Here is a 13,960-nt window from a genome sequence, read left to right on the forward strand (position 1 = left end):
CTTCTCTTTGCCTATATTTATGTTTTTAATTTCTTTTTCATGTCTTATTGCTATTACTAGGATCTCTAGGCCACTGTCAAATAACAGTAGGAAGAATGAGCAACCTTGCTTTATTACGTACCTATTGGGAAAGCTTCTAATACATCCTCACTTTATATATTTGCTTTTTGTTTTAGATAGATATATTTTATAATATTAAAAAGGTCCCTCTATTCCTATACTTTGTGGGCTTTTTAGCATAAATGGATATTATATTTTGTCAACTTTATTCAGCATCTATTAAGATAATCATATGGTTTTGGATTTTTTATTTTTAGTATGTTGATTGTTTTCCTAATATTGAACCATCCTTGTATCCCTGGTATAAATTCAACCTGATAATAGTGGATGATTTCTTAGACAAATTATTGAGTCTGACAGGATTTTATTTAGAATTTTTGAATCTACATGTTCATTAATGATGTTGATCTATAGTTTTCCTTAGGTGTTTTATCTTTCCCTGGTTTAGGTATTAAGACTTTGTCTCATAAAAGAATTCTGATAGAGTTCATTCTTTCTTAATTTTTTTAGAATAATGATAATAATAATAAAAGCTAACATTTATATAGCATGTTAAAGTATGCGAAGTACCTTCTCTTCACAACAACGCTAGGAGGGAGATGTTATTATTATCACCATTTTGCAGATGAGAAAACTGAAGCAAATAGGGTTAAGTGACTTGCCCACAGTGTCTGAGGCCATATTTGAATTTTGGGAGGTGTATCTTCCTGACTCCAGGCAGGACATTATATCCAATTCACCACCTATTTGCCCTCTCTTAACCATTATAACTATCCAAAAGTAAAACGGGCTGCTTCTGGAGGTGACACGTCTGAGGCTGTATACTTGTCAAGTAGGTCATAGCAAAGATTCCTTTTGGGTGTAAGTAGGATTAAATGACCACTGAGGTCTCCAAAAGAACAGATTATACTCAGACCACTGGGCAAATGCCTGACCATTATCTACCATGTTTAGAGCTCTCTATGATACAGAAAGTAATGATTTACTTTCCAGAGCTGTATTCTTACACTGTAGCTTGTCTTGAAGAATGCAACAGAGAGTTAACAGGCTGGGAAATTTGGACTGAACAAAGCTCCCTAGCTGAAGATGGAAACTGGCTTCACTTAGCTAAAAGAAGATCATGGGCAGCTAGGTAGTGCAGGGGATAACTCAGTGGGGCTAACATCAGGAAGACTCATCTCCCTGAGTTTAAATCTGGTCTCAGGCACTTACTGGCTATGTGACCCTAGGCAAATCACTCAACTCTGCTTGCCTCAGTTTCCACATCTGTAAAATGAGCTAGAAGAAGGAAATGCAAACCACTCCAATATCTCTGCCAAGAAAACCTAAAATGGGGTCACAAAGTCAGACAGGACTGAAAAACTACTAAAAAGCAAAAAGAAGGTCATATTGAAGCCTTCTACACTTAAGGCCTGAACAATGATTCCCAGCTGTTTTCAGGAATATCCCCTGTACTTCCCAGAGCTATCTCCTGTCTCTGTCCAAAGTTATCCGTGGTTCTAGCAGCTGTCTCCTCCTAATGCCCCTCCTAAATACATTGTACTCTGACACAGGATACAATTACCCCCTCCTACGCCTAAAGAGAATGCAGTAACCCCCAAACTGGGGAACCCTAAGGGTTCTGTGTTAAAAATACAAATGTGGAGTCTTAAGTATTTAAAATGTTGTAAAGGAAGACAATGATAACTCCCAGGGGCCAGGTGGAGGTACATTTAACATGTAAATGTACATTGTGAATCCCTGAATAGGGAGATTATACAGGGATGAAGTGAACTGTGTTTCAGGGGAAAGATGTCCAGATGGAATGGTGGAGAGTTAAAGGGAGCTTTTAGAGAAAAATAGTCAAGAAAGTTTGTGCACAGTAGGCATCAAAGAATATTTGTTGATTGGCTTAGACTTAGAGGAAGGGAGGAAATATAACCACCTAGATTGCAATAACTAGGAAAGCAAGACTTGGGGAAAGAGCTTGCAAGAAGAGCCTAAGAACCAGAGAAAGGAGGTTGAGAAAAAGTAAAGATGGTGGTAGGAAGATAACAGCAAAAGCAGCAAATCACAGCGTACTGAGCTTGGAATAAGAGGACCAGGGTTGGAATCCCTGCTGCCCCTCCAAGTACATAAGGGATTTTGTAAGAAACTTCTTGATGAGGGTGAAAGACGAGAATGTTAAAGCTGGCTGGAAGTTCAACAACAACAAAAACAAACCTAAATAAGATTTTGGCAACTGGTTCCATCACTTCCTGACAAACAGAGGAAGAAGAAATGAGAGTAATGTCAGGTTTTATATTCTTGGCCTCAGAGATCACTGAAGATGGTGACTACAGTCATGAAATTAAAAGACACTCCTTGGAAGGAAAGCTATGTCCAAATTGGACAGCATTCTAAAAAGTGGAGTTATCACCTTGCCAATGAAGGTTCATATAATCAAAGTTATGATTTTTTCAGTAGTAATGTATGGCTGCGAGAGTTGGACCATAAGGAAAACTGAGCACTGTACAAGTGATACTTTCGGATTGTGGTGCTAGAGAAGACTCTTGACAGTCCCTTGGGCTTCAAGGAGATAAATCAGTCAGTACTTAAAGAAACTAATTCAGGAGGGCAGAGCCAAAATGGCAGAGTAGAAAGATGCATATACTCTAGCACTTACCCCACAGTCCACAAAATACCTGTAAAAAATGACTCTCAAAAAATTCTAGAGCAGCAGAAGTCACAGAACAACAGAGTGAAAGAGGTTTCCAGACCTGGAAGGCCAATAGGAAAGATCTATCTCACAGGATGCTAAGTACAGCAGACCCCAGCCCTCGCCACATGACACTGGGAGGAACAGGACCTGAACAGACCTGGGGGCAGAATTCTCAGCAGGGAGGGTCCCAGATCCCTAAAGCCATAAGTGCCAAAGAAAGCTCCAAAGGTCAGTGTGGGAGGGCATTCCCCAGCTGGGAGAGAGGTGAGTGGGGTTCCCACAACACTGGCCTCAGATGGCAGCAGAAGAGGCAGCAGCAGCAGCAGTGGGTGGCGGGCAGCTACAGTGGCTGCAGAAGCAGCCTAGGTCCATTGTCCAGGCAGCTCAGCTTAAAGCCTCTGAGGGAATTGAGCAGCTGATCTAAATCTCAGCCTTGAGCATGGTACTGGGGGTAGGAGGATCACTAGGACCCTCTTCTTGACAAAGAATTCAGAAGTCAAGTAACTAGCTGGGAAAATGCCCAAAAAAGGGAAAAAATAAGACCATAGAAGGTTACTTTCTTGGTGAACAAGTGTCTCCTTCCATCCTTTCAAATGAGGAAGAACAAGGCATACTGTCAGAGGAAGTCAAGGCTTCTGCCTCCAGTACCTCCAAAATGAATACGAAATAGATTCATGCTATAGAAAATCTTGAAAAGTAAGTCAGCAGCTAACTAGAGGAGAACCAAAAAAATGCTGAGGAAAATAACACTCTTAAAAATAGGCTAACTCAATTGGAAAAAGAGGTACAAAAAGCCAATGAGGAGAAGGAGGCTTTAAAAAGCAGAGTCAGTCAAATGGAAAAGAAGGTTCAAAAACTCACTGAACAAAATAGTTCTTTAAAAGAGAGACTGGAGTTCAGGGAAGCTAATGACTATGACATAAGCCAAGAAGTTAAAAAACAAAACCAAAAGACTGAAAAAATAGAGGATAATGTGAAACATCTCAGTGGAAAAACAACTGACCTGGAAAATAGATCCAGGAAAGACAATTTAAAAATTATGGGACTACCTGAAAGCCATGATCAAAAAAAGAGCCTAGACATTATCTTTCATGAAATTATCAAGGAAAACTGCCCTGACATTCTAGAAACAGAGGCAAAATAAATAGTGAAAGAATCCACTGAAAGAGACCCAAAAAGAGAAACTCCTAGGAATATTGTGGCCAATTTCAGAGTTCCCAGGTCAAAGAGAAAATATTGCAAGCAGCTAGAAAGAAACCATTAGAGTATTGTGAAAATACAATCAGGATAACACAGGATCTAGTAGCTTCTACATTAAGGGATCAAAGGGCTTGGAATAGGATATTTCAGAAGTCAAAGGAACTGGGATTAAAACCAAGAATCACCTACCCAGCAAAACTGAGTATAATACTTCAAGGGAATAAATGGTTATTCAATGATATAGAGGACTTTCAAACATTCATGATGAAAATAACAAAACTGAATAGAAAATTTGACTTTTGAACACAAGAATCAAGAGAAGCATGAAAAGATAAACAGGAAAGAGAAATTATAAAGGACTTTCTAAAGCTGAACTCTTTACATTCCTACATGGAAAGATAATATTTACAACTTTTGAGGCTTTTCTCAGTATTGGAGTAGTTGGAAGGATTATACACATACACACACATACACACACACACACACACACACACACACAGAGTACAGGTTGATTTGAGTCAGAAGAGATGATATCCATAAAAAACAAAATTAAATTAAGGGATGAGAGAGAAAAATATTGGGAGGAGAAAGGGAGAAAGGGAATGGAGCAGGCTATCACTCATAAAAGAGATAAGACAAATCTTGTTCAATGGAGGAGAAAAAGGAGGAGGTGAGAGGGGAAAAGTGAAGCTTACTTTTTTCACATATGGCTTAAGGAAGGAATAACATGCGTACTCAATTTGATATGAAAATCTATCTTACACTACAGGAAAGTAGGGGAGAAAGGGACAAGTGGGATGAGGGGGATGATAGAAGGGAGGGCAAATGGGAAAAGGGAGTAACTAGAAGTAAGTACTTTTGGGAATGGACAAGGTCAAATGAGAGAATAGAAAAAAAGGGGGGAGCAGAGAGGATAGGATGGAGGGCAATATAGTTAGTCTTATACAACATGACTATTATGGAAGTCTTTTGCAAAATGACACATATATAGCCTGTGTTGAATTGCTTGCCTTGTCAGTGGGGATGGGTAGGGAGGGAGGGAAAGAGAGAAGTTGGAAATCAAAGTATTAGAAACGAATGTTGAGAATTATTATTGCATATAACTGGGAAATAAAAAATACAGGTAATGGGAAATAGAAATTTATCTTGCCCTACAAGAAAAGAGAGAAGGAAAGGTGAGGTATGAGAGAAGGGAGGGTACATTGAGGAAAGGGGTAATCAGAATGCAAAGTATTATGGGGAGGGGGGGAGAGATGGGGATAAAAATTGGACCTCAAAATTTTATGGAAATGAATGTTGAAATCTAAAAATAAATAAATAAAATCTAAAAAAAAGAAACTAATTCAGGCTATTCACTGGAAGGTCAAATAATGAAGCTGAAGCTTAAATACTTTAGCCACATAATGAGAAAACACGACTCGTTGGAAAAGACCCAGATGTTCTGAAAGATTGAACACATAAGGAAAATGGAACAGCAGAGGATGAGATGACTAGATAGAAACAATGAACATGAGCTTGGACAAACTTTGGGAGAGAGTGGAGGAGAGAAGGGCCTGCCATTCTATGGTCCAAGGATTCATGAAGAGTTGGAAGTGACTGAATGATTAAACAACAATACAAGTCACCACATCAATGAATCTTAATATCTTCATTGATAAACTGAAGAGGTTGGGTGAAATGAAAGGTCCCCTCCAGCTCTAACTAGTGGAGCACATGACTTCAAGAGCAGCTGTTATAAGAGACAATCTATGTGTCCACATAAAAGGACCTTATTCCTACAGAGATACTGAGACCCAAGGCAATGGTTTCACCTGGGACCAAAAGTGGGGTAATAGAATGGAGTAATCGGAATAACTGTGTCTGAAAGAATCCTTAGAAATTAATTTCAAACAACAAGACCCAACTCATATCCTACCTACTCTATGAAAACTGCATCAGCCCACACTAATCTCAGAATCATATAATTTCATAGAAGAAAAGGACCTCAAAAACCATCTCGTCCAACCCATGGCTGAGCAGGTATGTCCTCTGTGAAATCCACCCAACTCTGAGCATTTTCAGTGGCTGACCCCCATGCCTAGAACTCCCCTCCTCAATCTCTGCCTCCTGGTTTCTCTGGCTTCCTTCAAGGGTCATCTGAAGTCTTACCTTCTGCAGAAATCCTTTCCCCATCTTCCTTAATCTTAGTGACTTCCCAGGATATTATCCTGCATGTACATTGTCTGCTTGTTGTCTACCCAATTAGGCTCTTAAGGACAGAATTGTTTTTGTATTTCTTGGTATCCCTAGCACTTAGTGTGTGTTCGTCCTTCTTTGCCAAAGAAGACCATGCCATCAGAGAAATGATGACATGACTTGCACTTGACTTTGTTTTGAGTGAGGGAGGGCTGTGCAGGTCACCAGCCTCAACTCTCCTCCAGAGCCACCTGAATCCAGTGACCAGATATCCGTCAGGATGACTGGAGATGACCCAGGATGAGGCAATTGGGGTTAAGTGACTTGCTCAAGATCACACAGCTAGTGAGTGTCAAGTGTCTGAAGTGAGATTTGAACTCAGGTCCTCCTGACTCCTGTATGAGTGTTCTATCTATTGTACCACCTAGCTGCCTGGTGCCTAGCACTTAGCACATTGCCTAGCACATAGTAGGTACTTAATAGATTAATGTTGATTCAACTGTTAAACGCAGTCCACTATTCCAGCCTCTCAAAAATGTTTTTGGATCCTGACTTTGTTATTAATCAGTCAATCAATTAATAAACATTCATCAAGCACCAGGTACCGTACTAAGTTGCCGGGGATACAGAAAGATAGTCCTTGCCCTTAAAGAGCTTTCAATTTTATCGTGGAGACAACATGCAAATAAATATATACGAAGCAAACTATATGCTCTACAGGATAAATTGGAAATAATTTTTTAAAAAGAGGAAAACACTGGAATTATGAGGAGTTAGGGAAGGCTTCCTGTAGAAGGTAGGATTTTAACTGGGACTTAAAGAAAAGTCAGGGTGGTCAGTAATCAGAGCAGAGGAGGGGGAGCTTTCTAGACACTGGTGACAGCCAGAGGGAATGCTGGGAGCCTAGAGATGGAGGGTCTTGTCCATGGAGCAGTCAGGTGGCCAGCGTCACTGAATGAAAGAGTACACATCAGAGAGTAAGGTGAAAGAAGACTGGAAAGGGTGGAGGGGCTAGATTATGAAGGACTTTGAATGCCAAACAGAGCATTTTGTATTTGCTTCTGGAGGCAGTAGGGAGCCACAAGAGTTTATTGAGTAGGGGATTGACATGCTTGGACCTGCACTTTAGGAAAATCACATTAGTGGCTGAATGGAGGATGAATTAGAGCTGAGAGACTTGGGGTGCCATCCAATAGATTGGCTACTTTGTGATGTCTGCAAAGTTGTTTCTCTCCTTTCCCTGATGTCTCAGTGGGTTTGGGACTGGTGCTCTGAGACAGCAAGACAGGAGAGGTAGTAACTTGAATTGGTGGCAACAAAATATGTTATCACAAAGCCAAAGTCACAGAGGTTCAAGTCACCCTTAACAGAAAGAAGTGGTTGGTTCACTTATCTTTTCTACATCCTTGGGGCTAGGGGGGCGGGGTTAGGCCCTTCCTTTGTACTAGAGAAGAAGTCTGAATTATTATAGTATTAAAAGATAAAATATATTCATATTACACATATATTTTATGTATTTCTGAGTTTCTAAACATTTTCTGTGTCATCTGCTGACTTTTTTGTGTGGTCTGCAGCTTCCGCAAAATGCCCCTGAAATTCCCATTTAATTTCTTATGCTGACCTGCAATATGTTGAAAACCCAATGGAGAAAGTCGCAATGTGGAAGAGAGAAGCATATTTAGTGAGCCTGTATGAGGAGAAGGGAGAAATTGATGCTAGAAGAGGAGAATTCATTCTCTCCTTAACTTTCTTTGAATTTCTTCTTGTCTTTTCGGTCCCATCAGTCTCTGCAGTGACTTCAGGTGCTTCTGGCTTCCAGCTCCAAAAGAGATCAATGTTACCAAGCTCTCTAGATTCAGGGGAAAAACCAACAATGAGAGGAGCTAACACTCTCCATTATGTCCCTATTCCCAGCATGCTACACTAGAGATTTTGGGGAACTTTCCCTTGGATGATATCTGCGATTCTCCCTTGATTTTGCTCCCAATGGGAGAGCTCCATTACTCTTTACTATCTGGTATATATTCTGCTGTGCATACATTCTCTGATTTCTATTTTGCTACGGACATGGATAAATAGGCTTTTTTGGCTGCTTATCATATGTGTGTTTGTTGTGGAACTGGTATTTGGTAGGAAAGGGGTAAAGCTTAGATCGAGATCTTCCTCTCCCCCAATCAGCAATCAGAAGTTTAATCTGAACCTGAAAATTACATCCTCTAGGAATGGGGAACTGAGGCCACACCACTGCTCCTAGACTACAAACTTCTTTTAACTTAATTAATCTTGAATAATCATGTGAAACTCAAGTGTGCCTTTTAGGAAAAATAAAGTTTTCTCTGGAAAACTGTAACTCAGAACAAGTGTCAGCAAAGTTGTCTAAGTCCCAAGATGGGATTCACACCAAAAGGCATTACTCATCAATTTTTTTATACTCATAATTTTTAAGGGAGCAGATAAATATAATTTTGGCATGGGAGCCTCTCTCTCTAAGAAGAGCAAAATGGCCAAGCTTCTGGCCCCAGCCTCCTGTTTCTTTTCCTGGCAGAAAATAGAGCCTCCCTTTGTTGGATAAGGGTCAAGAGAGAAGAAGCTGTAAATGTCTATTTTGCCTCCTTTCAAGTCACATGATGACCCCCATGCAACATGTTGGGAGGTGGGGGCAGCCTTTGCTACACATGAAAGAAAACTGAAGAAGTGGAGAGAGGTACCTGCTCTGGGATGATGATAGAGAAAAGTCTAGAGACTCAAGGGTAAGGAACAAAGAGGGATGGAAGAGTAAACATGACTAGCCTGGGCCCGCCTTACCTGGAAAGGCCAAGGAGAACTGACCAATTAGAAGAAGACACTTCAAAGAAAGTTACATCTTCCAGGCTGCAAGAGGTGCAAGAGGAAGCTATTGGAGAGTCATGGTCCTGAGAGTGAGCAGGGGAGCCCAAAGAGCAATGAAGCAGCAAACATGGCAGCTCAGGTCCCTCCTTGTGATGGAAACTCCAGGATGAACTGACCAATCAGAGGAAGAGGCCCCAGGGACACAAGGCTCTTCGACATAAAAAGGGAGAGGGGATTATAAGAATTTTCCAAAGCAATAAGACAACTAGAGTATGAAAATGATTAGCTGAAGCAGTAGAGAATATATATGTGTTTATATGACATAGACAGTCCATGGGTAAAGCCTAGTGGGTAGAGTGCTAGAGTTGGAGCCAAAAAAGATGTGAGTTCAAATCCTGCCTCAGGTAATTACTAGATATATGACCCTGATGTGAGTTCAAATCCTATCTTAGATACTTACTAGATGTATGACCCTGATGTGAGTTCAAATCCTGCCTCAGATACCTACTTGATGTTTGACCCTTGGCATGTCACTTAATTGTTGTGAGTCTCAGTTATTCCATCTGTGAAATGAGGATACTAAGTGCACCAACCTTCTAGTGAGGTTGTGAGGTTCAAATGAAAGAATATATGTATATAAAGTGTTTTTGCAATTCTTAAAGCAATATTGTTGTCCTTCAGTCATTTAGTCATGTCTGACTCTTGGTGACCCTGTGGACCACACTGTCCATGGGATTTTCTTGGCAAAGATATGGGAGCAGTTTGCCATTTCCTTCTCCAGGGGATTATAAAGTAATTTATAAGTAAATTTTAAACACCCACATATATGCACACATATATATGTATATATAATTTCATATATACATGTATATTTACATATATGTATATATAATACTATGTATATATGTGTGCATGTATATATACACACACATGCACACATATATACGTGCATATATGCCATTGCTACCCAAGGTAAACTCTGCTTTCTTATTTCACATAACGAGTTCCTAGTTAGCAGGAGAATTTCCTTCCCAATACCTGCACAATGACAAAAGCCTTTAGTCTCCATCAGAGGGAAATGGCATCCTAGTGAATGCTGGGGCTTTGGAAAGGACATGTCTATACGGGCTTTTGCGGGTCTTCTGTGAGGTTAGAATTTCTCCCTGTTGTCTCCTCCTCATCTACCTTGCCAGTCAGCACACAGCAGAGTTTAAACAGTGACAGCTTCAATAACCAGAGGGAGTTCAAAATGTCAAGCTCCCCTTCAGATTGGCATTCAGCTGAGGTTGCCACAGGCTTAACTAAGTGGGATCCCGACCCACCTCCGAATGACTAAGCAGGATGGGGGGAAGAGTCAGTGGGATTAGGAAGTCAGGAGGTTATTGGGAACTGAGCTTGATCCTCACAGTGGGGAAGGTAAAGACCATTTTTAACTAGGCAGGTGGACTATTGTGTAAATAGAGTCTGTCACAGATCAGCTGGGAGGTTCTGAATGAAAGCAAAACTGCTAATACCCAGAGCCCAGACTCACCGATCACACACACACACACACACACACACACACACACACACACACACACACACACACACACACCTCTCCTCCCTCCCCACACTCTCTGACTCTTACCAAATCTCTGCCTCTCAAATTCAGATGTTCTTTCATCCTGAGTCCAGAGTTGCCCTCCACATGCGTCCTTTATAGAGAGGTTTCTATATTGAGATGCTTTTGACTTAGGGTTCCTCACCATGGAAAGGTTTATAGTCCAGGAGAGGACACTGAAGGTATATAAGGAGACAGCTGGTGGTGCCCTTGGTTTTATATTGGAGAAGTCTGTGACTGTCTCCTAATGGAAAAAGGAACTTCTGAGTCTTCACATATTGAAATGAGATTGTTCAAAAGACTGTGTTCCAAATGATTTCAAAGAATTCTCCCGCTCATCTAACACATCCAGGTCATAGGTCACTCAAAACATGTCCTTTTTCTGGTATTTTGGGTGCAATGAAACAACCAAGCAACTGAAATAAGTGATGCAATTGAAAAGTTCCTATTCGGAGTGAGAGGAAGGCCTCTTGGGTCCAAGTCCTGGCTTAGCCACTTACTAAGATGCGTGACAATAGACAAAATATTTCCCCTCTGGGCTTGGCTTTCCGGGTGGATGGGGCTCTGGGGCTACTCAAAGTGTTTTCCAGCTTCAAACCTACAATGCTATAAACGAACCATAGAAGGAACAAATAACATAAAGCGAACAATGAAGTCTCTTGCCAGGGGCCAAGCTTCCCACAACTCACTGGGGCAAAGAATAGCAGGGGGAGGGTGGAAAAGGACAAGCAGTGACAGGGATGGATCGTCCAGGCTCTTCCTCCACAAGCCCTCACTGTGAAGCTCGCTGAAAGACCAAAGGGAAGGGCCACCTCTCAGAAAGGAGGGCTCTCACAATCCCAGGTGGTCTCTGTAAAGTGCACACGCTCGGGGGCTGAATTTGCAGTCCCTGTCTCCCGACTTTGGGAGTAATTAAATTGTACTTGCAGCTAATTGCACCTACAATTACCTACTTCCGGGTGCGATTAGCCACTTGCACCTAATTCTGAGTGTGCAAGTGTTTAATTTCGTGTGTGAGGAGGCGCAGTTCTGGTGGCCTCAGTTTTTGCACCTGCAACCAATTGTGAGCTGTAAAAGAAAAAGTTTTCAGCAAGACAGGTTGGAATGACTGCTCGGGCCCTTTCTGGAAGCCAGGACCTTGACCAATGAGATTCCGGTATTCTCTCTCTGCCTCTGCCTCTCCCTCTCTCCCTCTGCCCCTCTCTCTCCCTCCCTCTCTCTCTCTCTCTCTCTCTCTCTCTCTCTCTCTCTCTCTCTCTCTCTCTCTCTCTCTCTCTCTCTCTCTCTCTCTCTCTCTGTCTCTCTCTCTCTGTCTCCTCTGCCTCTGCCTCTCCCTCTCTCCCTCTGCCTCTCTCTCTCTCTCTCTCTCTCTCTCTCTCTCTCTCTCTCTCTCTCTCTCTCTCTCTCTCTCTCTCTCTCTCTCTCTTTCACACACACACACAAACACACACCACTTAGGCCCAGGGCCCCTCCTTCTCCCTGCCTTGCCCCACCTCTCTCTACCCTCTGCTCTCCCCAGCGACCTCTGAGCATCCAGAGGTATGGCAAAGACTGGAGCACAGAACCCATGAATAAAGACAAAGGGAACTGGACTTCTTTAGCTTGGGGACAGAAGGCCAACAAAGAATTCTTCAGACTGGTTCTATGGGGCTCAGTTTAGATGCAATTATTCAAATAAAAACTCGAGGAGAATTGTTTGGGGGCTTGAAGGGGATGACTAGGCAACAATTGTCATTTTCTTCTAGAGAACTCCCCCTTCTCTCCATTTCAAATTGTACAACCCTTGTCTGATTCTAATGCAGATCTGGAAAATTTCTAAATAATTTACCTAAAGCCATAGATCAAGATGGCCTGACCAGTCTGCTCTAGCTTCCTTGAGTCACACAGATGGTAAATCCTGGAGCCAGGATGCAAACGCAGATCTCTTCTGAGCCAAATCCGATGCTTACTGTACCAGCAGCCCATGCTGCCTGGATGCTTCAAGCGCTGAATGACCTTCTCGACTTGAGAGCCCTTTTCTTATTACCCTTTGCTCGGGAAAAAACCCAGCTCAGGAGCTATTGTGACTAGGTTCATAAATTTAGATTCCAAAAGAACCTTAAAGGTCATCTAGTCTTAACACCTTCAGTCTCAGAGAGGTGGAACAGCTGCCCCTAAGTCTCATGGGCAGGGCCAAGAGTTACAATTCTTTCCGCTAAACCACAATTGCTATCTCATCCATAATAAATAATTTAATATATATTCCTTATTTCTTAATCATTTAAATAATAGCTAACTTTTACATGGCACTATATGCCAAGCACTCTGCTGAGCTCTAATAATCATAGCTAACATTAATATAGCATTTACTATGTACCAGGCACATTAATAATATAAACTAACATTTACATAGTGCTTACTATGTGCCAGGCATGGTGCCACGCACTTTACAATTATTATCTCATCACAAGAACCCTAGAAACTAAATGCTTTTGTTATCCCCATGTTACAGATAAGAAAACTGAGGCTAGCAGAGTTGCCCAAGGTGATGTAGCTAGAATGCATCTGAGGTTGGATTTGAGACACCTCTTCCTGACTCCAGACACAGCGCTCTTTTCACCATGCTAGTGAGCTGCTTTAAATAATCTGAATGAACAATTTTGAATGAAATCAGAGGACCTTGTAAAAAAAAAATGTTCTATGACCGGCTATTAAATATATTTTAAGCAATTTTTACATTTGGGCTGAGAAGGACAACATTGCTTGTATCGTTCAGAACTTAAATTTGAGTGAAATCCAATCCACTTTCTTTTTTTAAAAGGTCCTTGGATGAACGCAGGAGTAGGGGTGAGGGACAGGCTGACCATGTTATCCTGGGAAGTTAAGGAGACACAGCAAAGTCAATAGGGACAAAGAGATAATCTCAGTTTCTGCTCCCATTCTTTCTCTTAACAGAGACAACAAAAGTGACCCTCCCTCTGGAAAGGCCTCTCCCATGTTCCTGGTGTAGAAGCCAGTAATGCTCTCATTGGCAGGCTGATAATGAGGAAGGGCCAAGGGTTGTTTGGGAGTGGAGGGCAGTCTCCCTCCTCACTCTGAGAGAGGAAAAACTGCACAAGACAGGAAATAGCACTGAAGTAAGCTTTACAACTTCACAGTCTTACTTAAGGCAAATCCTAATAATCTGAATGGTTTTCCTAGCTTCCTTGTTCAGATCCCCATTGCACCCTCTTTTCAAGCCTTTTATTAAGAAGTACCCTTCTGATTTCTGCCATTTTTGACCCACCTCATCTTTCACCTTTGGTTCCCCCTAAACTGATTAATATCTCTCCCCATTTGGTGGGAGGGAGCTACATTCTTGTAAGAGGACGTGGCTCTTGACTAAGAGATTTCAGAGTGCTTTATGCTGTGTACCTGTGTCAATGGATAAAGAACTT

Source organism: Notamacropus eugenii, chromosome 4, assembly GCF_028372415.1.
Source record: "Notamacropus eugenii isolate mMacEug1 chromosome 4, mMacEug1.pri_v2, whole genome shotgun sequence".
NCBI classification, from domain to species: domain Eukaryota; kingdom Metazoa; phylum Chordata; class Mammalia; order Diprotodontia; family Macropodidae; genus Notamacropus; species Notamacropus eugenii.